At 41.7% G+C, this 26,493-nt stretch overlaps 1 long non-coding RNA gene across 1 annotated transcript; it reads left to right on the top strand.

The window, feature by feature from the left end:
* Positions 1-1,130: 1,130 nt before the first annotated feature.
* LOC134357579 (uncharacterized) lies at positions 1,131-21,056 on the top strand. Its single transcript, XR_010020660.1, has 4 exons — positions 1,131-1,368; positions 2,098-2,167; positions 7,981-8,066; positions 19,640-21,056. It is a non-coding gene; the product is annotated as an uncharacterized LOC134357579 (long non-coding RNA).
* Positions 21,057-26,493: the final 5,437 nt, after the last annotated feature.

Raw genomic sequence — 26,493 nt, 5'->3', positions numbered from 1 at the left:
GATGGTTAAATTTGCATAATGTGTTCTGTGAAATGTTCTATTGTGTTCTGGTAAAAATGTTCCTGTCAGCTATTTTGACAAATATAGGGTCTGATTAGGCTGACAGGCAACCAGCTGTTCTGTGGGGAGCTGCTAGCTAGAGGCAATGCAGTGAGGTCCGAGCTCGCATGCCTGTTCAGTGCAGATGTTGACACATCTGACCTGTGCTGTCACTGTATGCAGAACTGAATCCAATGACATATCCGTAAAGTTCCGAGGTGACAGGCCAAATGCACTCCTTCTCTACCTCTGGCATTACACTAGCCACAGCTGACAGGTCCTATATGTCTGAGTGGGGTCAGTAACATGGATGGATTAGGAAAATGAAGGCAAGTGTTTTGTGCTTTGGGTACTTTAATTAATATGAATAATTCCAATCAATTTCCAAAAGAATGTATGATAACAAATACATGTTTTTCTTTTTTTTTGGCTAATATTTTATATATTTTTGAACGAACAGTCTTTTTGGATTGTACCTCAATAATTCTGATTGCCAGAGACTGTAGATAAAACAGACAAGGCCTATGATATTGCCCACTGTCACTGGGGTAGGCTTTGGTTGGACCTTGGCTTCTGTCCTTCCTCCACACTGTATGGCTGTGGCCATGAGGTTGGCAAGACACAGAGACATCTGTGTCTGCAAACAGTTAATACAGGCATGGGCATCTCATGAGAGTGGATACAATAATATAGAAGTTCAGTTTCTATTTTTGTGCATTTTAAAGTCAGTGTGTGAAATATCACAGAGCACACATGCCTGGATTCCTGATAACTGTTTTCAGGGAGTGCCATTTTATTATTATTGTTACTATTTTGGATGACTGGGAGAGCAAAGTATTATATTTTCATTGGCAATTAAAAACTGGCGGTCCAAAATATGCTTAACATGACAATTTATCTTAATTCCTACTTTAAAACTCTTGAAGTATAGTGGGCATTAAAACTTCAGTCTTCTAAATACATTCTTTCAACTGCACAAGGAATGTTGTTAATAAATCAGGTGTGAAGTTAATTGTTTACATGTTAACATTGCTTGTTATGCCTGTGTCAGTAAGGAACACTGTGGAAGGTGCCAGAGAATGAGAAACACATGTTGCTTATCAGTGATCAATGAAGAACAAATCTGACTAAACTCCAGCAATGTAAACATCATCAAGGATGAATCTGTAACACACAGATGGTATCCTGATGATTATATGTGAACCAGTGCAACAGAAACCCAATCCTATTGCAGAAGAGTAATGACCAAGGCATATGTTAAAGGAAGGGTGTTTTCCTTCAAACATAAATGATGTTGGAACAAAAAAATAGAGAAGTTAAGGAAACCTGGTAAGTGTCTTATCCTAACTATTAACCTTTTTCAAACTATTAATCTTTTTCAGAAGCTAACTAACTTGATTCCTCTATTTTCATGTTGTAATTCAGAGGTGATCATAAAACAGTAATAGTTTCTTCATCAACAAGAGAAAATCTGTCGATGTTAGAAATCCTGATGAAGGATCTCAGCCTGAAATGTCAACTGTTTACTCTTTTCCGTAGATGCTGCCTGGCCTGCTGAGTTCCTCCAGCATTTTGTGTTTGTTGTCATGTAAATAATGTAGTGATTGTGTGAAGAAATTTATCTATAAAGAGGCATTTGTTTGTAAGCCTTTCATTAATGCATTTGCCTTCACAATACTACTAAGAATAGGAAAGAACAAGAAATTGGTGGTAACCTTGTGACATGAGTTGGTTACTGATGGGAGGCAAGGAAACCAAGAGTACTAGTTGTTTTCTGATTAGCCAACGTAGCAAGAGGTGTTTGCTTGTGATTTGTACTGTAGTCTGCACATCTCACATCTCATCAAATGTACAAATGACATTGATGGGGTCATAGAAGCAAGAGTATCCAAATTTGCTGATGATGTAAATGAGATGAGAAAGGAAGATTGTAAAATGGCTAAGTTAGGATGAATTAAGCAAGAGTGTATAGTCGTTGTACTTGACTTTTATGGGGAAAATTGGTGGATCTGAAAAAGAGTGAGTGAAATATTTTAATGTGAACTATTTTCTCAATAGCAGATAAGTAAGAAGTATGGAAAAACTTATGCTGGGATGATGAAGACGGGAAGTCCAGGAGGCCAGACCTGTAAGTCTGCAATGAGCTGCTAAGAGGTTACATGAGCTGAAGCTGTGGAGGGAATTAAAATCAAGGGTGAAGTTTCTAATAATGAGGCATTGCTATTCTGTAAAAGAATCCCTAAGAGCTAGCCCTGAAACAAAAAGTGATCAAAGATGTATGTGAAATGTTGGACCATCACAAAGAAGGAGGAATTTTAAAGTAAGGTTGTGAAACTTTTTTATTTGTACAGAAATTTGACCAGCTCCCATCTGGGAAACTGCTGCTTTAGAAAATCCCTTGATTCATGAAAGATCTGATGGAAGGTTGTTGGCCTGAAACACTAACTCGCAGATGCTGCCGGACCTAGTGAATACTCTCAGCACTTTCTGTATTGTTTCAGATTCCAAGTATCTGTAATATTTACTTTTGAATAGATATCTACTACTGATGGTGGGTGCTCTTAAAGCCAAGAACACCATCAACATTTTAGCTAGGACTAGATGCTTAGATCAAGAGACCGATCCATGGTATATATTTCTGCCTATGTTAAAATATAAAATTTCCAGCAGACACATAACATTGGCCATGAGACATCTCCTCTGGCAATCAACCAATACTTGGAAAGCATCATTAGTTTCTAGTTACACTAGGGCACATGAACAAAAGCAAAATAAAAAATCAACTCTCACGAAAACTATTTTCCTTTTATTATGGTCCTAATTTCTGCTGCGAAGAACTTATGTCTGATCCCTAGACTTAGAGATCTACATTGTGATGAAATTCAACTCTATAGTTTTACTATACCATGTGACTGAATTGTAACATAAATTCAATTCGTGAATGTGACTGGGACCTTACACGTTACAGATGTGTGGCGGTGTGAGTGCACAATTCTTGCAACACACATTTGACACCACTCCACTGAAATTATTTCACGTATATGCAATTATCACACTGACTGGGCCTTGTACAGGAAACCGTGTCTGAATGGTAGGAACCAGGTGTTATTTGTCCATGTCTTTTGTGCTCTTTCAAGAACCTGAGCACCCAGGAGGGAGGGCCTCCGACAGCACATATTAAGGATAGGATTTTAAATAGCCCCATACACTTGCTGAGCTAAACTAATTCATGCCTGGTTTACAACTCTTAAAGGGGAGGTAAATAATCAGAATTAGATTCAGGTTTAATATTACTAGCATACAGTATGTTGTGAAATTTATTGTTTTGGGGCAGCAGTACATTGCAATACATAAAAACCATAAATTACAGTAAAAAGTGCAGGAAAAAAAAAACAAAGTAGTGTTTGTGGGCTCGTTGTCCATTCAGAAATCTTGATGGTGGTGGGGAAGAAGCTGTTCCTGAAACATTGTGTGTTCTTTAGGCTCTTGTACTTCCTCCTTGATGGTAGCAATGAAAAAAGGGCATTAACTGGGTGAAAGGGGTCCTTAATGACAAATGCCATCTTTTTGAGGCATTGCATTTTGACAGAGTCCTTGATACTGAAGAGGCGAGTGGCAATGATGGAGCTGGATGAGTTCACACATTTCTGCAACTCTTTTTGTTCTTGTGCAATTACCACTCCATATCAGACATGCAACCAGATAGAAAGCTTTCCACCATGTACCTGTAGAAATTTGTGAGCGTATTTGTCGACATACTGATTCTCCTCAGACTCCTAATGAAATACTGCTGCTGACATGTCTTCTTTGCAATTGCATCAATATGCTGGGCTCAGAGATCTTGACACCCAGGAACTTGCAACTGCTCACAATTCCCACTTCTGATCCCTTGAAGAGGACTGGTGTGTGTTCCCTTGAATACCCCTTCCTGAAGTCCATAATCAATTCAACCAACACACATCAAAGTTGCTGGTGAACGCAGCAGGCCAGGCAGCATCTCTAGGAAGAGGCGCAGTCGACGTTTCAGGCCGAGACCCTTCGTCAGGACTAACTGAAGGAAGAGTGAGTAAGGGATTTGAAAGTGGGAGGGGGAGGGGGAGATCCAAAATGATAGGAGAAGACAGGAGGGGGAGGGATGGAGCCAAGAGCTGGACAGGTGATAGGCAAAAGGGGATACGAAAGGATCATGGGACAGGAGGTCCGGGATGTTTGCGTCCATAATCAGATCTTTGGTTTTACTGACATTAAGTGCAAAGTTGATCTGCTGCAACACCCCACAGTCTCACTCCTTTACAACTCCTTGTCACCATCTGAAATTCTGCCAGCAATAGTCCTGCCATCGGCAAATGTATAGATGTTGTTTGAGCTGTGCCTAGCTACAAAGCCGTGGGTGTAGAGAGAATAGAGCATTGGGCTAAGCATGCATCCTTGAAGTGCTCCAACAATGATCAACAACGAGGAGTGTTATTTCTGATCCACACTGACCGTGGTCTCCCAGTGAGTCATAGTCATACTTTATTGATCCTGGGGGAAATTGGTTTTCATTACAGTTGCACCATAAATAATAAATAGTAATAAAACCATAAATAGTTAAATAGCAATATGTAAATTATGCCAGTAAATTATGAAATAAGTCCAGGACCAGCCTATTGGCTCAGGGTGTCTGACCCTCCAAGGGAGGAGTTGTAACGTTTGATGGCCACAGGCAGGAATGACTTCCTATGACGCTCTGTGTTGCATCTCGGTGGAATGAGTCTCTGGCTGAATGTACTCCTGTGTACACCCAGTACATTATGTAGTGGATGGGAGACATTGTCCAAGATGGCATGCAACTTAGACAGCATCCTCTTTTCAGACACCACCGTGAGAGAGTCCAGTTCCATCCCCACAACATCACTGGCCTTACGAATGAGTTTGTTGGTTCTGTTGGTGTCTGCCACCCTCGGCCTGCTGCCCCAGCACACAACAGCAAACATGATAGCACTGGCCACCACAGACTCGTAGAACATCCTCAGCATCATCCGGCAGATGTTAAAGGACCTCAGTCTCCTTAGGAAATAGCCACAGCTCTGACCCTTCTTGTAGACAGCCTCGGTGTTCTTTGACCAGTCCAGTTTATTGTCAATTAGTATCCCCAGGTATTTGTAATCCTCCACCATGTCCACACTGAACCCCTGGATGGAAACAGTGGTCACAGGTACCTTAGCTCTCCTCAGGTCTACCACCAACTCCTTAGTCTTTTTCACATTAAGCTGCAGTACTAGGCTGAGTGGAAAGCCAGTGAGGGTACATCCACGGTAAACCTACTGTGGCAATAGGCAAATTGCACAGGTCCAGTTCCTTGCTTAGATAGGAGTTGATTCTAGCCATGACCAACCTCTTAAAGCACTTCATCACAGTAGATGAGAGTGCCCCTGTGAGATAGACATTGAGGCAGCTCACCCTGCCCTTCTCAGGCACTGGCACGATTGTCACCCTTTTGAAGCAGGTGGAAACCTCCGACTACAGCAGTGAGAGATTGAAGATGTCCTTTAACACTCCCACTAGTTGGTTAACACAAGTTTTCAGAGCCCTACTAGGTACACCATCAGGGCCTGGCACCTTGCAAAGATTCACCCTCTTGAAAGATGTTCTGATGTCGGCCTCCGAGACAGAGATCACAGTGTCTGCAGATGCTGCAGGGATTTGCACAGGTGAAGTTTTGTTCTCCCTTGCAAAGCAGGTGTAAGATGCATTGAGCTGATCTGGGACTGAAGCATCACAGCTTTTCATGATGTTAGATTTCACTTTGTAGGAAATAATGGCCTGCAAACCCTGCCAGAGCTGAGGTGCATCTGATCACATCTCTAACCTCAATCAGAATAGTTCTTTTGCCCTTAAGGTGGATTTCCTGGACTACTTGTATAGCTCTGGATCGCCAGTCATGAATGCCACAGATCAAGCCTTCACAGACTACAAATCTCCTGGTTCTTCCATGGCTTTTTGTTAGTTTTCGAAGGTACACATTCATCCACATGCAGGTCGTGATGAAGTCAGTGACAACTATGGCATATTCATTCAGACTTGAAGATGAACCCCTGAATATTGACAGTCCACTAACTCAAAGCAGTCATGGAAGCACTTGGGGTGGCATGGTAGTGTAGTGGTTAGCAGAACACTTTACAGTACCAATGACTTGGGTTCATTTCCCACCACCGTGTCTGTAAAGAATTTGTATGTGTTATGTATTTCATATTTGAGAAATTATATATAAACACTAAATATAAAAATACATTAATTTCATATATCATTATGCTACCACATGATGCCTTCAAGTCTCACTTAAAGTAAACTTGAAGTTAAACCTGCATTTCCAGACTCCTGGGAGTTTCTTTGAACTAATTTAATGTTTTGAAGTTACAATACGTAACACTATGTTCTCCCTGTGACTGGTTGGGATTCCTCTGGGCGCTCCAGTTTCCTCTCACAGTCCAAAGATGTACGGGTTGGTAGGTTAATTGGTCATTGTAAATTGTCCTGTGCTTGGGCTAGGGTTATATCTGGGGTTGTTGTGTAGTGCAGCTCGAAGGACCAGGAGGACCTATTCTGCACAGTATCTCAAATTAATTAAATAAGGCACTTCTCCACCTCCTTTGACCACACCACCTTGGTCCTCACCATTGGTGCTGCGATCACTAGTCTCTGCTTAGCGTTGGGAGTAGAAGTTCGGCTTGGTGATCGGACTTTCCATTGTAGGCGTGGGATGGCATGGTAAGTGTTCTTGGTAATGGTATAACAGTGGTCAAGTGTGTTGACTCCTCTGGTTCCGCAGGGGATTATGTTGGTGGTAGTTGTTCAGAGACTTCTTCAAGCTGGTCTGGCTGAGATCTCCCGCAATGTTAGGAAAGGCATCAGAGTGAACAGTTTTGCGCCCACTGATTACATTGCTCAGCTCCTCCAGTGCCTGCCTGACAGTGGTCTGAGGTGGAATGTATGGCGGAAAATGTAAAAACCTGGATTATGGTGGAAAACTCCCTGGGCAGATACAATGGACGACATTTACCGCTAGATGGTCCAGGTCAGGGTAGTCGGATGTATTTCCACCACTTTTTAAAGGCATTGCATAGATGGATGTCTGTACTGTAAAGACTGGTGTACTGCAAAGCGAACAATTGCACACCAAGAGCAAGATTCCAGTTCCATGGACAAACTGCAGCTGTCTAATGAAGAGATGATTCTGCACATTGAGTGCACCAAACCCATGTGACCTACTCACCCTGTATTATTTTAGTTGGGATTCTGTGCACAAATTAATTTCAAGATTCAGAGACATTCTGGAAAGGTACTTAGTTCGGTCTTAGAAGTAGATTTGAGTTAATTAGCTGAAAGAGTTTGATAAAGAATAAATTAATTTGGCTCTTGAAACCACGAGCAAATTAATTAAGCAAAATTTAGAGCTAGTAACTTAATTTATTTCTCTTACAGTAGTGATTCTTGGAATGGACTTCCATGTATATGGCAATGAACTGTTTAAGAAGCAATTAGATAATTGAAAAACAGGCAAAGCAGTGTCTTTTAGAAATAGATGAACTAAGTATTGTCTGAGCTCATCACTTACTGTCAAAGAACCTTGTTGGAAAACTCCTTCACTCTGCTCCTGATATTTGAAGGAACAAATTAATGGAGGTGGAGAAAAAATGGAATGATTGTATAGATTATATAATTTATGTTCTAAGTTTATGTAAATTATATTAGTCCTATTTTAATGTACTGTGCTGCTGTTGTAAAAAAAAGCTAATTTTTATACCATTTATCCCAGGCATGTGCCTGTGCCAATGACAAAAAACTTGAACTTGGACAAAACGATAGAAAAGCAAACATTAAGATCATCTCTGTCTCACATCTCAAAAAGCTCACAATGCTTTTCACCACTCCCCTTTTCTCTCTATTGTACATGTGCAGTGATGATCTTTCCATGGGGAAAAAGTTGCTAAACGGATTGTGACAAACTTCGCACCATAGCCAATGAAAGTAACACTTCACCTATGGTTGGTATTTATATCTAATCAGATCATATAGAAAATCAAATTAGATAACAAAAATCAGACATTTAAAAACCAGAAATCTGAAACAAATGCTTGAAATATCTGTGGAAAGAGAAACCGCTACCAGCTAGAGTTGAAGACACCTCATTAGATAGGCTCATAATTTGAAGTGTTAATCCTGTTTCTCTTTCCACAGATACAGCCTAATCTGTATTTCTAGCAATTTTTGTTTCTGTTTGAAATTAGAGATGATTTAGTTATACCTACTTTGTATTGTATTAGCAGCTGACTTAAGGATCCAAGATGCATGCATTTTATTTTATTCAGACTATTACCATGTGTTTACAAATTATTTAGTATAAATTATGATCACAATGTATGAATTCCTGGGAGTACCTAGAGGGCCTGTGGGTACTTAAGGGGAACTCAAATGAGCAGTATGGAAACATGCACTAAATAATTTCTCATCTGCTGTAAGATTTTAATATTTTCTGATTTTGAGGTGAGCAGAAGGACTTGAAGATAATTTTGAGATCATATTTATTGAAATTACACTTTGAGTTCAACCAGAAATCTTTCAGCAAACAGAAAATTTCTGAAGTTACTTAATAGCAAAAATTGCTTGAGGCATTTTTCAAGGGAAATTCCTGCCTTAATTTCAAACTCTGTGATTGCAGCTGTCCATTAGAACTTAATTCGGAGCGACATTATCTGGTTCGTTGAACGTACAATCAGTTGGAATACAATTTCTTTTGCAATTTTGACATTAACTAATTTATCAGAGTAAGGTGTTGTCAACTGTGTTCATTCATTTTCCATAAATCGCTTTATTCACTCCACACAGTATTATGTGGGTTGTCAAACACATACACACATTTTCGGGTCAGTGGATGTTTTTTTTTAACTGGCATTTTCACTGAACTGAATGTTTTTCTTCTTGATCCTTTAATGGCTACTGAGTGACTGGTTTAACCATATACTCCTGAACAAGGCATTCCGAATTTATTCTAAAATGGCCAGTTTTTAACTTAACCTCTTTTAAGATACCAATGATCCAAATGAAACTAAATTGATTGAAAAGTGATGATATTCTTTTCAGATTTATTTTTGACGTACATTGCTGAGATTTTCTTTTAAAATGGCTGTTTTGAAATTTGTCTCTGTTCAAAAGTAAAATTGTAAAATAGAATGGGATATTGCTGAGCATCATAAGAACATTGGATGTCACATTGCTCAGTATTGAAGCAACCTAGAAATATAAAAGTTTGCATGTGAATTGGATTTAGAAGACAGTTGTGCACTACACTCTTGGTTTCTCTTACAAAAAAAAACTGTAGGAGGCCACTACAGAACATTTAAATTAATGAGGTTTTTCAGATCTACTTTTGAGGTACAAGGTACTTTGGTGGATCTGATCATGTTCTTCCGGTCTGCCTGAACCACAAAGAAAAGCCAAAAGTTTATGCACTGAATTCCTGCAAGAAACCAGCTACAATTTAAATCAGTTAGATGACTGGTAGCATTTGAACCAAATGAGAGAAAGAACCAAATTTAGTAACATACCAAAAAAATTGCCATCGATACTATCACTGAGGCTATTTACGATGACTAAGAAATAACTTTTCTTTTGAATGCTTCAGGTAGAGTGAAAAAACAATCCTCATTAATCTACTTCTGACTAAATTTTGAGGACAAGATGTGATTGCCCTGATTGTGGCACCATTAGACATTCCTCCTTCATTTTTGATGGGGGAAAGAGCACCTTTAACTTTTAAACTCCCTTTTAATATGGTGTCTCCAATATGAAACATTGGTCAAGGAATGGCAAAGGAAAATAAATTTAATAAATTTTAAGCATTGTCTGGGATAAATGTACAATGGCCAACAAAGCAGCCACAGAAGCATTTTGTGCTGTTACATAAATTTTGGAAGCAATAACAAATTAATGGGAGGTATTATTTTAGTGTTGACTGGAGACTGTAGTCAAATACTACCAGTAATTCCATGAGATGCTAAAGCAGATGGATTGAAAGACTGTTTTTAAAGCATTATATATCTGGGAAAACCAATGGAATTTGTCCCTGGGTTATAAATACCTGACTATGGACAGACGATCTATATGAATGACCATTTGGTAGATTGGCAGGATAGGTGGGGATGGCTTTGTTGGAAACTGCAGGTCTACAGGCATTTTATTCTTGGTGGCAACAGGGTATTTCTGTGTGCCTTCTACCCCACTCCCCATCACCATCTCTGAGCCATAAAAACCGAAGGCTGGTTGAGCTAAGCAGAGATTCCCTCACTGAGTCAGTGAGGCTGGATGCCAGAGCATTTCTTCCTCTTAAGTTCATTTTCAACTTTCAAACAGTCCAGTTCACAGGATCTCAACCCTGTTGTAATGTGGGGACTGCCTATATCTTACTTATTTCGCAACCAGAGCTCTTGCACCTGAAGAACGGGAAAAGAGCTATGTTTCAGTATCCTTATTTTGGATTTATATTAATCATTTTGCATTTCTTGCTTTGTTATCTTTTTTAAATGTAATTACCTGATCCCCATTAGCTTATGCATTATAAAGTTGTTAAGTAAATCTGCCTCATTGTTTACATTAATACCAAAATGGTCAGCTCCCTGGAACAGATTCTTACTGAAATAAGTAAGATTTGGAGCAAGGTTTGATTCAGAGCAAGAAGGCTGCGGGTGAATGGCTAAGGATTTCCGGAGTGAAGGCAGTTTTACTACTCGGGGTAAAGGAGAGGCAAGACTGTGCAGGCGTGTGACATCAGCCAGTAGAGCGGGAAAAGTTTAAAAAGAAGACTGCTATATTGAGCGGGCTGTGGAGTGAGAAGTGGCAGAGTGATGGGGCTTTGGCTCAACGGGCTTAAGCGGTAACGGGACGAGGCGAGGTAGGTTTACCTGTGTTAATTGCGGAAAAGAAGTAGTATGTGTGTGAGCAACACGCATCAAAGTTGCAGGTGAACGCAGCAGGCCAGGCAGCATCTCTAGGAAGAGGTATAGTCGACGTTTCAGGCTGAGACCCTTCCTAACGTCAACTGTACCTCTTCCTAGAGATGCTGCACGGCCTGCTGCGTTCACCAGCAACTTTGATGTGTGTGCTTGAATTTCCAGCATCTGCAAAATTCCTGTTCTTTTAGTATGTGTGTGAGGCCGGTTTTCTGTGCTCGGTGTCAGATGTGGGGGGGTCTTGGAGTCTCCCAGCCTCCTGGACGGCCACATCAGCACCTAGTGTGTCGAGCTGCAGCTCCTAAGGGACCGTGTTAGGGAACTGGAGATGCAGCTCGATGATCTTCGTATGGTCAGGGAGAGTGAGGAGGTGATAGAAAGGAGTTATAGCAGGTGGTCACACTAGGGCCACGGGAGACAGACAAGTGGGTCACAGTCAGGAGGGGGAAAGGGAAGAGTCAGGCACTAGAAAGTACCCCTGTGGCTGTACCCCTTGACAATAAGTATGTCATGGTCCAGTCTGTGAAGTCTGCATTCCGGTTCACAGACTGGTCCATCAATCCTTATTCCAGGTTTTCTGGTTTTCCTTTGTTCTGTTGGGTGCTCTAATTGAGGCACCTGATTCTCATTTGGGCAGACACATAAATACCTCCGGAGACCAGGACTTGGCTGCTGGATTGTTCCTGTTAAAAACCCCTGTCTGAATCCCTTCTCTGCCCCTTCCCCTGAAGCCTTGCCTTGCCTGTAACGCTTGCCTGCAACCTTCGCCTGCACCGCTGTCAAGTTCAACTGCTGGAGCGAGATAAGCAACTGCCTATCGTTGTTTTGAACTGTCTCTGTGTCCATACCTTCTCTAGGTAGGTCCGGCCATTTGCTGGTACCTTGTGTTGGGGACCGTCTCTTTGTGCCCTTGCCTCTGCTGGGTAGGTCTGGCTGTTTGCCACTACCTTGAGTGGAGATCTGTCTCTCAGTGTTCTGTGTATGAGTCCCGGCCCTACTTCCTGCACCCTAGGAGGGGGTCCAGGCTCTGTGCTCTGCGTTCCTGTCTCTCCCTCAACCAAGTCAAGGCTTTGTGTTCTCATCCTGTCCATGTGCCTCGTTCAGCCCAGGAGTACCTTGCCCAGCCAGGTACTGGGGTTCCCATGTCCTTTCCAGGAGTCCTCGTCCGGTCCAAGCCACGTCTAAGAACCTCGTCCGGGCCAAGCCACGTCTAAGAACCTCGTCCTGTCCAAGTCAAGGCTTTGTGTTCTCATACTGTGCAGGAGTTCCACATCCTATCCTTACCAAGATCCTAGTCCCGGGTTCCGAATCAAGACCTGGGTTCTGAGTCCCAACCAAGATCGAGGTTCTGGGTCCTTGTGCAGGCTCTGGTTCTGGAGTTCCATGTCACTAGTCCAGGCTCCAAGTTCCTAGTTCCTCGTCCAGGTCTGACTTCCCTTGCTTTCTTGACATACCAAGTCCTGTTCCTAGTACTTCAGTGACTCTGTCGTGCATTTGGGTCTGCCACCAGCACCCCCCTTTATGACAAGTACTCCTGTTTGAGTACTCTTGGGGGGGGGGGGGGGAAACAGCCTACCTGGGGGAAGCAACAGTGGTTGTGCTTCTGGCATAGAATCCGGCCCTGTGGCTCAGACGGGTAGGGAAAGGAAGAGGAAGGCAGTCAGGGAATTCTGTGGACGCAGGAAAGAAACTCTGATAACACACATAAAAATTGCTGGTGAACGCAGAAGGCCAGGCAGCATCTCTAGGAAGAGGTACAGTCGACGTTTCAGTCCGAGACCCTTCGTCAGGACTACCTGAAGGAAGAGCTAGTAAGAGATTTGAAAGTGGGGGGGAGGGGGAGATCTGAAATGATAGGAGAAGACAGGAGGGGGAGGGATGGAGCTAAGAGCTGGAAAGTTGATTGGCAAAAGGGATATGAGAGGATCATGGGATGGGAGGCCTAGGGAGAAAGAAAGGGGGAGGGGGGAAGCCCAGAGGATGGTCAAGGAGTATAGTGAGAGGGACAGAGGGAGAAAATGGAGAGAGAGAGAGGAAAAAAAATTAGTTATAATAAATAAATAACAGCTGGGGTACGAAGGGGAGGTGGGGCATTAACGGAAGTTAGAGAAGTCAGTGTTCATGCCATCGGGTTGGAGGCTACCCAGACGGAATATAAGGTGCTGCTCCTCCAACCTGAGTGTGGCTTCATCTTTACAGTAGAGGAGGCCGTGGATAGACATATCAGAATGGGATGTGAAATTAAAATGTGTGGCCACTGGGAGATCCTACTTTCTCTGGCGGAAAGAGCGTAGCTGTTCAGCGAAAAGGTCTCCCAGCCTGTGTCGGGTCTCGCCAATATTTAGAAGGCTGCATCGGGAACACCGAACGCAGTATATCACCCCAGCCGACTCACAGGTGAAGTGTCCCCTCACCTGGAAGGACTGTCTGGGGCCCTGAATGGTAGTGAGGGAGGAAGTGTAAGGGCATGTGTAGCACTTGTTCCGAGACCCCTTCTCCCATCTTCAACCCTCTTTCTCTTCATGGACACCCCGTTCTAGTCCTCTGTCTGCTCTGGATCTCTTTATTGCCAACTGCCAACGGGACATCAACTGTCTCGACTTCACCACACCTTGTTCCCATTCCAACCTGACTCCTTCCGAACGATCTGCTCTCCACTCCCTCCGCACTAATCCTAACGTTACTATAAAACCTGCCGATAAGGGGTTGCTGTTGAAGTCTGGCGTACTGACCTCTACCTTGCCGAGGCACAGCGACAACTCGCGGATACCTCCTCTTATTTACCCCTCGATCGTGACCCCACTAAGGAGCACCAGGCCATTGTCTCACACCATCATCGACTTTATCCGCTCAGGGGATCTCCCATCCACTGCTACCAACCTTATAGTTCCCACACCCCGCACTTCCCCTTTCTACCTCCTACCCAAGATCCACAAACCTGCCCGTCCAGGTAGACCCATTGTTTCAGCTTGCTCCTGCCCCACCGAACTCATTTCTGCATACCTTGACACTGTTTTATCCCCCCTTGTTCAATCCCTTCCTACCTATGGTTGTGACACTTCTCATGCTCTGAATTTTTTCGATGATTTTAAGTTCCCTGGCCCCCACCGCTTTATTTTCACCATGGATGTCCAGTCCCTATATACTTCCATCCCCCATCAAGAAGGTCTCTAAGGTCTCCGCTTCTTTTTGGATTCCAGACCTAACCAGTTCCCCTCTACCACCACTCTACTCTGTCTAGCGGAATTAGTCCTTACTCTTAATAATTTCTCCTTTGGCTCCTCCCACTTCCTCCAAACTAAAGGTGTAGCCATGGGCACCCATATGGGTCCCAACTATACCTGCCTTTTTGTTGGCTTTGTGGAACAATCCATGTTCCAAGCCTATACTGGTATCTGTCCCCCACTTTTCCTTTGCTACATCGACAACTGCATTAGCGCTGCTTCCTGTACGTATGCTGAGCTCGTTGACTTCATTAACTTTGCCTCCAACTTTCACCCTGCCCTCAAGTTTACCTGGTCCATTTCCGACACCTCCCTCCCCTTTCTTGATATTTCTGTCTCTATCTCTGGAGACAGTTTATCTACTGATTTCTACTATAAGCCTACGGACTCTCACAGCTACCTGAACTATTCTTCTTCTCACCCTGTCTCTTGCAAAAATGCCATCCCCTTCCCGCAATTCCTCCGTCTCCGCTGCATTTGCTCTCAGGATGAGGCTTTTCACTCCAGTACGAAAGAGATGTCTTCCTTTTTTAAAGAAAGGGGCTTCCCTTCCTCCACTATCAACTCTGCTCTCAAACGCATCTCTCCCATTTCACGCACATCTCCTCTCACCCCATCCTCCCGCCACCCCACTAGGGATAGGGTTCCCCTTGTCCTCACCTACCACCCCACCAGCCTCCGGGTCCAACATATTATTCTTCGTAACTTCTGCCACCTCCAATGGGATCCCACCACTAAACATATCTTTCCCTCCCACCCCTCTGCTTTCCGCAGGGATTGCTCCCTACGTGACTCCCTTGACCATTCGTCCCCCCTCATCCCTTCCCACCGATCTCCCTCCTGGCACTGATCCTTGTAATTGGAACAAGTGCTACACATGGCACTGTTGATCAGAGATAGTGTCACGGCTGCAGAAAAGGTGGACGCCATAGAGGGATTGTCTATGGAGTCTCTGTGGGTGGAGGTTAGGAAAAGGAAAAGGTCAATAACTTTACTGGGTGTTTTTTATAGGCCGGCCAATAGTAACAGGGATATTGAGGAGCAGATAAGGAAACAGATCCTGGAAAGGTGTAATAATAACAGAGTTGTCATGATGGGAGATCTTAGTTTCCCAAATATCGATTGGCATCTCCCTAGAGCGAGGGGTTAGATGGGATGGAGTTTGTTAGGTATGTTCAGGAAGGTTTCTTGACACAATATGTAGATAAGCCTACAAGAGGAGAGGTTGTACTTGATCTGGTATTGGGAAATGAACCTGGTAAAGTACCAGATCTCTCAGTGGGAGAGCATTTTGGAGATAGTGATCATAATTCTATCTCCTTTACCATAGCATTGGAGAGAGATAGGAACAGACAAGTTAGAAAAGCGTTTAATTGGAGTGAGGGAATTTATGAGGCTATCAGGCAGGAAATTGGAAGCTTAAATTGGAAACAAATGTTCTTAGGGAAATGTACGGAAGAAATGTGAGAAATGTTCAGGGGATATTTGTGTGGAGTTCTGCATAGGTATGTTCCAATGAGACAGTGAAGTTATGGTAGGGTACAGGAACTGTGGTGTACAAAGCCTGTAATAAATCCAGTCAAGAAGAAAAGAAAAACTTACAAAAGGTTCAGGGAGCTAGGTAATACTTGAGATCTAGAAGATTATAAGGCTAACGGGAAGGAACTTAAGAAGGAAATTGGGAGAGCCAGAAGGGGCCATGAGAAGACCTTGGCAGGCAGGATTAAGGGAAACCTCAAGGCATTTGGCAAGTATGTGAAGAGCAAGAGGATAAGATGCGAAAGAATATCAAGTGTGACAATGGGAAAGTGTGTATGAAACCGGAGGAAATAGCAGAAGTACTTAATGAATAATTTACTTCAGTATTCACTATGGAAAAGGAACTTGGTGATTGTAGTAATGACTTGCAGCAGACTGAAAAGCTTGAGCATGTAAATATTAAGAAAGAGGATGTGCTGGAGCTTTTGGAAAGCATCAAGATGGATATGTCACCAGGACCGGATGAAATTCCTCTCAGGTTACTGTGGGAGGTGAGGGAGGGGATTACTGAGCCTCTGGCAAGGATCTTTGCATCATCAATGCGGACAGGAGAGGGTCCGGAGGATTTGAGGATTGCTGATGTTGTTCCTTTATTCAAGAAAGGGAGTAGAGATAGCCCAGGAATTTATGGACAAGTGATTCTTACTTCAGTGGTTGGCAAGTTGATGGAAAAGATCCTGAGAGGCAGGATTTATGAACACTTGGAGAGGTATAATGTCACTAGGAATAGTCAGCATGGCTTTGTCAAAGGCAGGTCATGCCTTATGAGCCTGATTGGATTTTTTGGGGATGTGACTAAACATATTGATGAAGGAAGAGCAGTAGGTGTAGTGTATATGGATTTCAGCAAGGCATTTGATAAGGTACCCCATGCCAGGCTTATTGAGAAAGTAAGGAGGCATGGGATCCTAGGGGACATTGCTTTGTGGATCCAGAACTGGCTTGCCCACAGAAGGCAAAGAGTGGTTGTAGACAGGTCATTTTCTGCATGGGGGTTCGTGACCAGTTGTGTGCCTCAGGGATCTGTTCTGGGACCCTTACTCTTCGTGATTTTTATAAATGACCTGGATGAGGAAGTGGAAGGATGGGTTAGTAAGTTTGCTGATGACACAAAGGTTGGAGGTGTTGTGGATAGTGTGGAGGGCTGTCAGAGGTTACAGCGGGACATTGATAGGATGCAAAACTGGGCTGAGAAGTGGCAGATGGACTTCAACCCAGATAAGTGTGAAGTGGTTCATTTTAGTATGTCAAATATGATGGCAGAATATACTATTAATGGTAAGACTCTTGGCAATGTGGAGGATCAGAGGGATCTTGGGGTCCGAGTCCATAGGCCACTCAAAGCAGCTGCTCAGATTGACTCTGTGGTTAAGAAGGCAAACGGTGTATTGGCCTTCGTCAATCATGGAATTGAATTTAGGAGCCGAGAGGTAATGTTGCAGCTATATATGACCCTGGTCAGACCCCACTTGGAGTACTGTGCTCAGATCTGGTTGCCTCTCTTCAGGAAGGATATGGAAGCCATAGAAAGGGTGCAGAGGAGATTTACAAGGATGTTGCCTGGATTGGGGAGCATACCTTATAAAAACACGTTGAGTGAACTCAGCCTTTTCTCCTTGGAGCGACGGAGGATGAGAGGTGACTTGATAGAGGTGTATAATATGATGAGAGGCATTGATCATGTGAATAGTCAGAGGCGTTTTCCCCAGGGCTGTAATGGTTGCCACAAGAGGACACAAGGTGCTGGGGAGTAGGTACAGAGGAGATGTCAGGGGTAAGTTTTTTTTACTCAGGGAGTGGTGAGTGCGTAGAATGGGCTGCCGGCAGTGGAGGTGGAGACGATAGGGTCTTTTAAGAAACTGTTGGATAGGTACATGGAGCTTAGAAAAATAGAGGGCTATGGGTAAGTCTAGTTATTTCTTAGGTAGGGACATTTTTGGGACAACTTTATGGGCCGAAGGGCCTGTACTGTGCTGTAGGTTTTCTGTGTTTCTATGTAAGTTAATGAAAGGGTTATCCTACAAGTATGTTTGATGGCTCTGGGTCTGTACTCACTGGAATTCAGAAGAATGAGGGGGGATCACATTGAAATGTTTCAAATGTTGAAAGGCCTACCTACATGTGGATAGGATATTTCCCATAGTGGGAGAGTCTAGGACAAGAGGACACAGCCTCAGGATAGAGGGGCACCCTTTCAAAATAAAGATTTGGAGAAATATCCTTAGCCAAAGAGTGGTGAATTTGTGGAATTTGTTGCCACATGCAGCTGTGGAGGCCAGGTCGTTTGGTGTATTTAATGCAAAGATTGATAAGTTCTTGATTGGACATGGCACCAAAGGTTACAGGGAGAAGGCCAGGAACTAGGGTTGTGGAGGAGAAAGAAAAAGGATCAGCCATGATTGACTGGCAGAGCAGACTCGATGGGCCAGATGGCCTAATTTTGCTCCTATGTCCTGGTCCCATCCAAAAACCACTCCCGAAATGTACTACTTTCCAGGAATAACTTAATCTGGTAGTTTGGTAGCTAAACTCACAAATAAAATATCTTGAATAAATGACTTAATTTATCCATTCTGAGACAGTTGCTACTATGTAGCTTATTCACAACCATCTTACAATTCTGACAGGATCTTTGTTTCTGCTCTCCCTCTCCACCTCTCTTTGATCTTCTACTGTTTTATGTTATCACTCAATCCATTCATTAGGAGTCCTGGATGAGTTGTAACTTTGCATCTCACAAAACATTGGTTTACTGTTTTATAACAGACTCTATCCCTTTGCCGTAAATTCTGTCCGACCTTCTTGCTAATGGTTGAACCAAATTATTAACATATACGTCCTATGTGACTCGAGGCTGATCTTTTGATCCTGTCATTTTTTTTGTCCAATCTACCTATTTTATATCTACAAAGCAGCACCTATGTCTACCTTGTATTAGCTTATCTGTGGCTGGAATCTTCACTTGGCTCCGGGGTTATGGAGGGACAAGCATGAATTTCCAACAGGAATTTAGCTTTTTTTTTGTGTATTTTGGTTTTCATTCCTTGTCTGCTCTGTGCCACACCATTCCCATCACAAAGCTTCAGAACAGTTTGCTGGAGTTCAGGAGTACGTTTCTAGGTTGTGCACAAGTTACCTATTTTAATGTTCCCAGTGCTTTTCTGGCTACTTAACCACTTCACCTACCCCATCTTGAGTTCACTTCTTGCACTGCCAATATTCTAACTTCTATTGCCTCTAATCTTCATGTTCTATATTTTAAAATGGATCCAAATTTCTAAATTGAAATTAAGTATGCTCATTTCATGCAACTGCCATGGGTATCTTTAACCAGACCATAACTAACTTACCAGAGGCTTCAGCTCCCATGGAGATTAAATACAGTGTCCAGCTGTTTTAAATTGGCCATTAGTACATCTATTTTAGGCAATAAATTGAATAAAATAATGTTAAACATATTCCTTTGTGCTTCAAAATGATTCATTGCATGTGAAACATGTGGAGATGTTTCTAAGACAAATAGTAAATCATTATTTGTATTCAAAGTCCCCTTTCCCATTAATATATCGAAGTTGGATCAACAAGATGATCCTAAAGTACCTATGAACAACGTTGCCCACAAGGAATGAACAAAGAATTCCAAACCATGTTTGCCTTAGAGATTTCAAAAACAGGAATACTAACTTGTATGATAAGCTGGGATACAGAAAACAGTTGTATAATGTTTTATGTACATAATGCAGCAACTGTGCTATTTCTTAGCATATTAGAGACAAATGTAGTAGCAATATGCCTCCATGAGAATATCATTTGAATAATGTGCATAAATCTCCTTTGTTTCCACTGCAGATTGGAGATATCCTGCACAATGCAGATGCAAAAAAGAGTTAAGCAATTTTTTTTTAGTGACCCTTAAGTGTACTCTGTGAAATAACAACTACTTTTTCAAGTTATTTTCTTCTCTGATCTATTTATAGAGCAGTTCACAGCACTGTGGGAAATAAGTCTTTCAGCTGAATTTGAACTGTGGTTTCAATGATAATAACGAGCATTGGTGTTTCACAGGTCAGTGCTATATTCATCTGTAGCAGGTTAAATTAATTCCAGCCATTAAAAGAAAAGGCTAGTACATCTGGCTCTTGACTTAGAGACTTTCCAATGCTTGTTCGAACTCTCTACTGATTGGAGATTGTCTGGCTAATTAATAGAAAGCTCTTTTGAAAATTCTGTTCCAGCATAAAATTTGAACCAAAAGTGATATATATAAATTGCTATTATGAGTAATAGAATTTTTTGGGATATTGAGAAAAGGAAGACGCACATGACAAGTTGCCTTCAAATAGTTTAATTATTTATGTTGAGGTGTAATACAGATAATTCAGCGGCTGGCTTTCAACTGTAAACTCCCAAGAAAATAATGCATAAATGAACAGATAGTCCGATTGCATTGATGTTGATTGAGAAATAATTTTGGCCAGAACACATGGATAACTCTCCTATTTGATGTACCACTTTAGTATCTTTTCCAGCCATCCAGGAAATGATGTTGCATTTATTCAACAATGCATCCACAAGCTTGAATCTATGACAATGCCTCAGTGTCTCATAAAGTTTGCCTGAGTTTTATTGCCTAGGAGGGACAATTAAACATAATATTCTGACTAGTCATGGAGCTTTACAATGTATTACATGACAGTAAAACTATTGATGTTTCACTGCTTGTCAATTAATATTATTAAGAATGACCCTTTTTCTATGTTGTGTAAGTATAAAGTACAAAGTAAATTTATTATCAAAGCTCATATGTCATCCTGTACAGTGCTAAAGTTCATTTTCTTGCAAGCACATAGAGTGAAACCAAGAAACACAATAGAATCAATGAAAGACCACACCTAACAAGACAGACAAAACAACCAGTGTGACTCTGTTATCTTTTAAATAACAATTGCTAAATTATCTTGTTTGCTTCATTGTAATTTGGTCAGTAAAGTGTCTAGAGTAGCACATTTGGTCCCATACGCTGCAAATCTGAACTCAGTTGGAGTAAGATCACAGTATGAGGACATATTTTAGTGAATCAATCGATGTATGTGCTTGTCTAAAAGAAAGTGCAAATGTCCTGTACTTTTCCAGTTGCAAATGATTTATGTTGAGGTTTTTGTTGTGTAAAGGCAAATGCTCAGAGGAATTACACTGTGGAACCCCATAGCTGTACAGAAGATTGGAACCTGTAATTCATTCTTAATATTGTTTTACACCTAATAAACAAGTGCAACAATGCTGGATTTACCAACATGAGTCCAAGAACATTCTGGAGATTCTTTGCCAGTGCACCTGATCACCTGCTGCCCTGTTGGAATGAGCACTGAGTCCAGGGTGGAATTCAAGTATCCTATTCCTCACAGACGGACATATTGTATGTTGTACAAGCCCATTCATGTAAATAAGCTTTGTATATCTATTTGTAGCAACTCATTACCCCGGCTCACTCAAGAATTTCCCTTCACTCCCTTAAAAAATTATTCACCTTCCTTTGAGGACCCATGACCATCCAATAGAAAAAAATACTCATCACTGTTTTAAATGGACAATCTATATTTTGAAACAATGACCCTAATTCTAGATTCCTCCATTGGAGAAAGCAACCTCTCCATATGAAAGCAATCATGGCAAATCAGAATCCTGCATGTTTCTGTTCAGTCCCCTGTTCTTTTCCAAATTCCACAAGACCAGCCTGCTCATTAGACACCTGCTTATCCAAAAGTTAGTGCACGATATTTTTCTTTCTTTTTAAATCTTTTTATTGAATAAGTATACAAAAGGGTAAGCCATATAGGCACTAATACACTGTTAGAATATAATAAAATTACAGGAAATATTAATACAGAAAAGAAAGTGATACAAACAATGTAATTTAAACATAACATACTAAGGTAACATAATAGTATACTAATTTTTATATATATCAATAGAGAAAAGGAAAAAAAAAACCCAAAAAAACCCACCGTGCAACTAAACTAAAAGCAAAGCAATGGGCTAACTTGCAACCAAATAGAGTTAAAGAACTTAAAATCACGTCCTCAAACCCGACCTCCATTGAAAACAGTAAAAAAAAAACAAGAAGGGTATATAAATATGGAGTAAAGTGCAAGATATCTTGTTGAACAACTTTTAAGATGTTAGTTCCCTTTTTAAAATAAGGAAACCAGCGCTATAATAGTATTCCCTATATGGTTTCACCAATGCCTGTTACAACGGAAAAATAAGCTCCCTGGTTTGTATTCTATTCCCCTTAATCAATGATGTTCTGTTACATTGCCTAATTAGTTGCAGTGATTGCATTCTAGATTTTTTTGAATCATGCAGGAGGATGCTTGGATCTCCCTGCAGCTCAGAGCTCTGCAATCTTCTGTTATTCAGGTGATTGACATGCCTCCTTTTTAAAAATTTTTTTCCACCAAAATATACATTTTGGTACCCATTTTTGACCCAGGCTGTGAAAATAGGGGACAAGCTCTCCTCTACAATCACTCTGAGCACCAGGTGCCCCACAAGGCTGTGTACTCAGCCCCCTGCTGTACTCACTGTACACCCATGATTGTGTAGCCAAGTTTCCATCAAACTCAATACATAAGTTTGCTGATGACACAACAATTGTAGGCCGTATCTTGGGTAATGATGAGTTTGAGTACAGAGAGGAAATTAAGAACCTGGTGGCATGGTGCGAAGACAATAACCTATCCCTCAATGTCAGCAAGACGAAGGAATTGGTTGTTGACTTCAGAAGGAGTAGTGGACCGCATGACCCAATTTACGTCGGTGGTGCGCAAGTGGAACAGGTCAAAAGCTTTAAGTTCTTTGGGGTCAATATCACAAATGACCTGACTTGGTCCAACCAAGCAGAGTTCACTGCCAAGGAGGCCCACCAGCACCTTTATTTCCTGAGAAAACTAAAGAAATTTGGCCTGTCCCCTAAAACCCTCACTAATTTTTATAGATGCACCGTAGAAAGCATTCTTCTAGGGTGCATCACAACCTGGTATGGAAGTTGTCCTGTCCAAGACCGAAAGAAGCTGCAGAAGATCGTGAACACGGTGCAGCACATCACACAAACCATCTTCCGTCTGTGGACTCACTTTACACCGTATGCTGTCAGAGCAGTGCTGCCAAGATAATCAAGGACATGATGCACGCAGCCAACACACTTTTCGTCCCTCTTCCCTCCGGGAGAAGGCTCAGGAGCTTGAAGACTCGTACGGCCAGATTTAGGAACAGCTTCTTTCCAACTGTGACAAGACTGCTGAACGGATCCTGACCAGGATCTGGGCCGTACCCTCCAAATATCCGAACCTGCCTCTCGGTTTTTTTTTTGCACTACCTTACTTTCCATTTTTCAATTTTCTATTTATGATTTATAATTTAATTTTTTAATATTTACTAATTTTAACTATTTTTAATATTTAATATTTGTAATCCAGGGAGTGTGAAGCGCAGAATCAAATATCGCTGTGATGATTGTACATTCTAGTACCAACTGTTTGGTAACTATAAAGTATTTTCACATTTTCTCACATTGTATTCAACTTGCCAGATCTTTAGGTCACTCACTTAACCTCCCTGTATCTGTTTGCAGTTTCCCTACATTCTCTTCACACTTCCACCTCTAATTTGTGTCTTCAGCAATCTTAACAGCCAACTACGGAAGAATTCTGAAACGTTGAAGCACCAGCACAGATCTCTATAATGCACCGCTCGTTACCTCTTGTCAACTAAAACAATATCTATACATGACTTTTCTGTTTGATTTTAACCATCCAATCTTCTGTCCATACTAACGTCTCCTACCCAACAATTGTTGAATTTCTACAATAATGTTTAATAAGATACCTTATCAAATACCTCTAGAAACTAAGAATGTACAGCACAGAAAAATTCCAATGAATTATTCAAATTTAAATCTGTTTTGGAGAGAGAGAGGAGACCGCAGATGCTGTAATTTAAAGCAAAATCTACTCTATCTATTAAATCTATTTCAGTTCTTTTAAATGTCCGACTACAAAGCCTCAGGATCTTCTGCCTAAAGCAATGAGACCTGGAGCTCGATTTGACCTTCATGGGTTTGTGAAGATTAAATGATGTTGTGGGAACAGCATGGGGTGGGGTCTGGATGTTGAAGAGTGGTACAACATAAGCACAATTCAATCAAGTAACTTTTCAAGATTTGTGTAGTCGAGATTTAAAAAGGAAAGGCTACAATGTTCATAAATTTTATCCAGATTGCATTCTTAGTAATACAGTAAAGAGAAATAACCATATTCCAAAATAGGAAAGTTATCTTTCCCTGAAGATCTAGCCCACATGTATCCACAATAGACATTTTGGCTGAAATTAATTTATTATGAGACAGATGCATAAATATGAAAATCTGCTCCTTTGAATGTGTGCCATGAAGCCTTGTAGGGAATGTTATTTGGCACTGACAATTATCAATTGTCACTGGAGTTCCTTCATCATACATTTCCTGTGCTTTGTTTGGACATTTTGTATCTTTAATCTTAGATTCGTTAATTCTTAAGTAAATTTATAGGTATGGAAACTCCAATAACTCTTCTGCTGATAGGACTTCAAAATTCCAGTTACTGCATCCCCTATGAGCATATGACCATTCTGCTAATTATAAAAGAGATTGCATTCCTGGAAAATGTTTAGTTATGTAAACTGTTGTAAACTGAAAAGGCTAGATGAAATATATTATGCATTTTTTGGTATGGGGTATTCGGAGGACAGAGAATGGCACGCTAAGTGTGAATGTAGATTAACAAATTGAAGGCAAAAGAGGTAACAATGTTACAGCAAAACCTTTAAATTGAACGTTCATAAACTGAGGAATGTCTGGACCATTTTGCTGTTATCATGAAGGAAGATGAAGGGCAGCATGTGACAGATCTAAGGAAAACTGAGCAACATTTAACAAGGTTGCAACCCCTCTTATTATCGATGATGCATGAATTTCTGGTCTCATTGTGCTTAATTTAGAGATATGTTCAAATAGAATGTGCTTTAAATTTCTGTCATTCATCCTTACTGTTCTTCCGTGTAGTATTAATAATGAGTATTGTTTTCAACTTATTTGGCATTGGGTTAATTTAAATGTGAGAAACAAAATACCACTGGAAATCTGAAGTAATAACAGAACATACTTTAATACTCAACATGTCAGGCAACATCTGTAGAATTGGATTTATCATCACAGACGTATGACATGAGATTTGTAGCTTTGTAGCGGCAGTACTATAATAAAATTACTCTAAATTTCAAAAAATATATAAGTACAAAACAAAGTACTGTTCCTTGACGGTTCAGAAGTTGATGACAGTTAGGGTGAAGCTAGTCTTGAATCACTGAATGTGAGTCTTCAGTTTCCTGTACCTCCTCCCTAATGTTAGTAACAAGCTGAGGCCATGTCCTGGAAAGTAGGGTCTTAGTAATGGGTGCCATTTCCTTTTGTGCTTCCAACTCGATACAGTATTAAGTTTTATGATCTTTCATAATAACTGATAAAAGATAGAAGTGAAACACATTTTGATTGAGCAGGATGAAGCTAGAGATAGCGAACAAAATGGAGGTACTATGATAGTGAGGAAACAGAGACTGAGTAACACAAGTGGTGGTGCAGTCTGAAAGAATGTAATAAAGGTAAGTGTGGAGGACATGTAAGTAAGAAAAAGAATGAAATCTGAAATACTGGCGGGGGGGGTTGCAGAAGGGGAATAAGGCATAATTATCTGAAGTGGTTGAATATAAGATTAAGTCAAGTCGGCTGTTGCATGCCGTCAGAAGATAAAGTGCTGTTATATATTGAACTTCATTGGAACTGTATAGGAGGTTGTGTACATACATCTATTGATGCTTCTGGACACATCTTCAGTGATGTTCCTGGAATCTTCGGGTGTTTCGGGTCTTTCAACATCATACAACCTCCTCCAGGTGACCCAGCCGGGGCTGATCAGACCCCAGCTTGTGTCCAGATGGCTAGCTACTTATGACTCTATGGCTCCCCTCTTTTGAGCCACAGCCATCTTGAGGCCCTCTCTGCCGCATCGGTGGCACTGCAGATGGCTCTCCTCTTCCTCTCTCCCTCGATGCCCAAAATGCTGAAGGCTCTAACTAAAGAATGGGCTGCAAATCCCCTACAACCAACCTCCACTGGGAGACACCTCGCTCTCCATCCAGCCTGCTGACAGTTGCTGACCAGTCCTGCGTACTTGGAGAGCTTCCTTTCAAAGGCCTCTTCCAAGCTATCTTCCCATGGGACTGTCAGCTCCAGCAGCACCACTTGCTTAGTAGACTCAGACACTAGGACAATGTCTGGTCGCAGGGTGGTGGCTGCGATATGGTTGGGGAACTTCAGCTGCCCTTCAAGGTCCACCAACAGCTGCCAGTCCCTTGCACAGGTCAGAATGCCTGCAGATGTTCTTTTGGCAGGTATTGGCTGCTCCCCAGCTCTGACAAAGGCAATGGTCTGCTTGGAGGGTGGGGACCGCTTCGCCCACTCAACTCCAGCGCTGATGGCCAAATATAGTGTGAGTGGGATGATCAGGTTCCAGGCAACTGGAAGTTCACGGTTGCCCTTCTAAGACTAAATAGTGTTTTGCAAAGTGGTCAGCCAACCTGCATTCAGTAAGAAAGTGAATGAGTATTGG

Source organism: Mobula hypostoma, chromosome 16 (assembly GCF_963921235.1).
Source record: "Mobula hypostoma chromosome 16, sMobHyp1.1, whole genome shotgun sequence".
Lineage (NCBI taxonomy): Eukaryota > Metazoa > Chordata > Chondrichthyes > Myliobatiformes > Myliobatidae > Mobula > Mobula hypostoma.
This window is presented reverse-complemented; position numbering and strand designations above follow the sequence as displayed.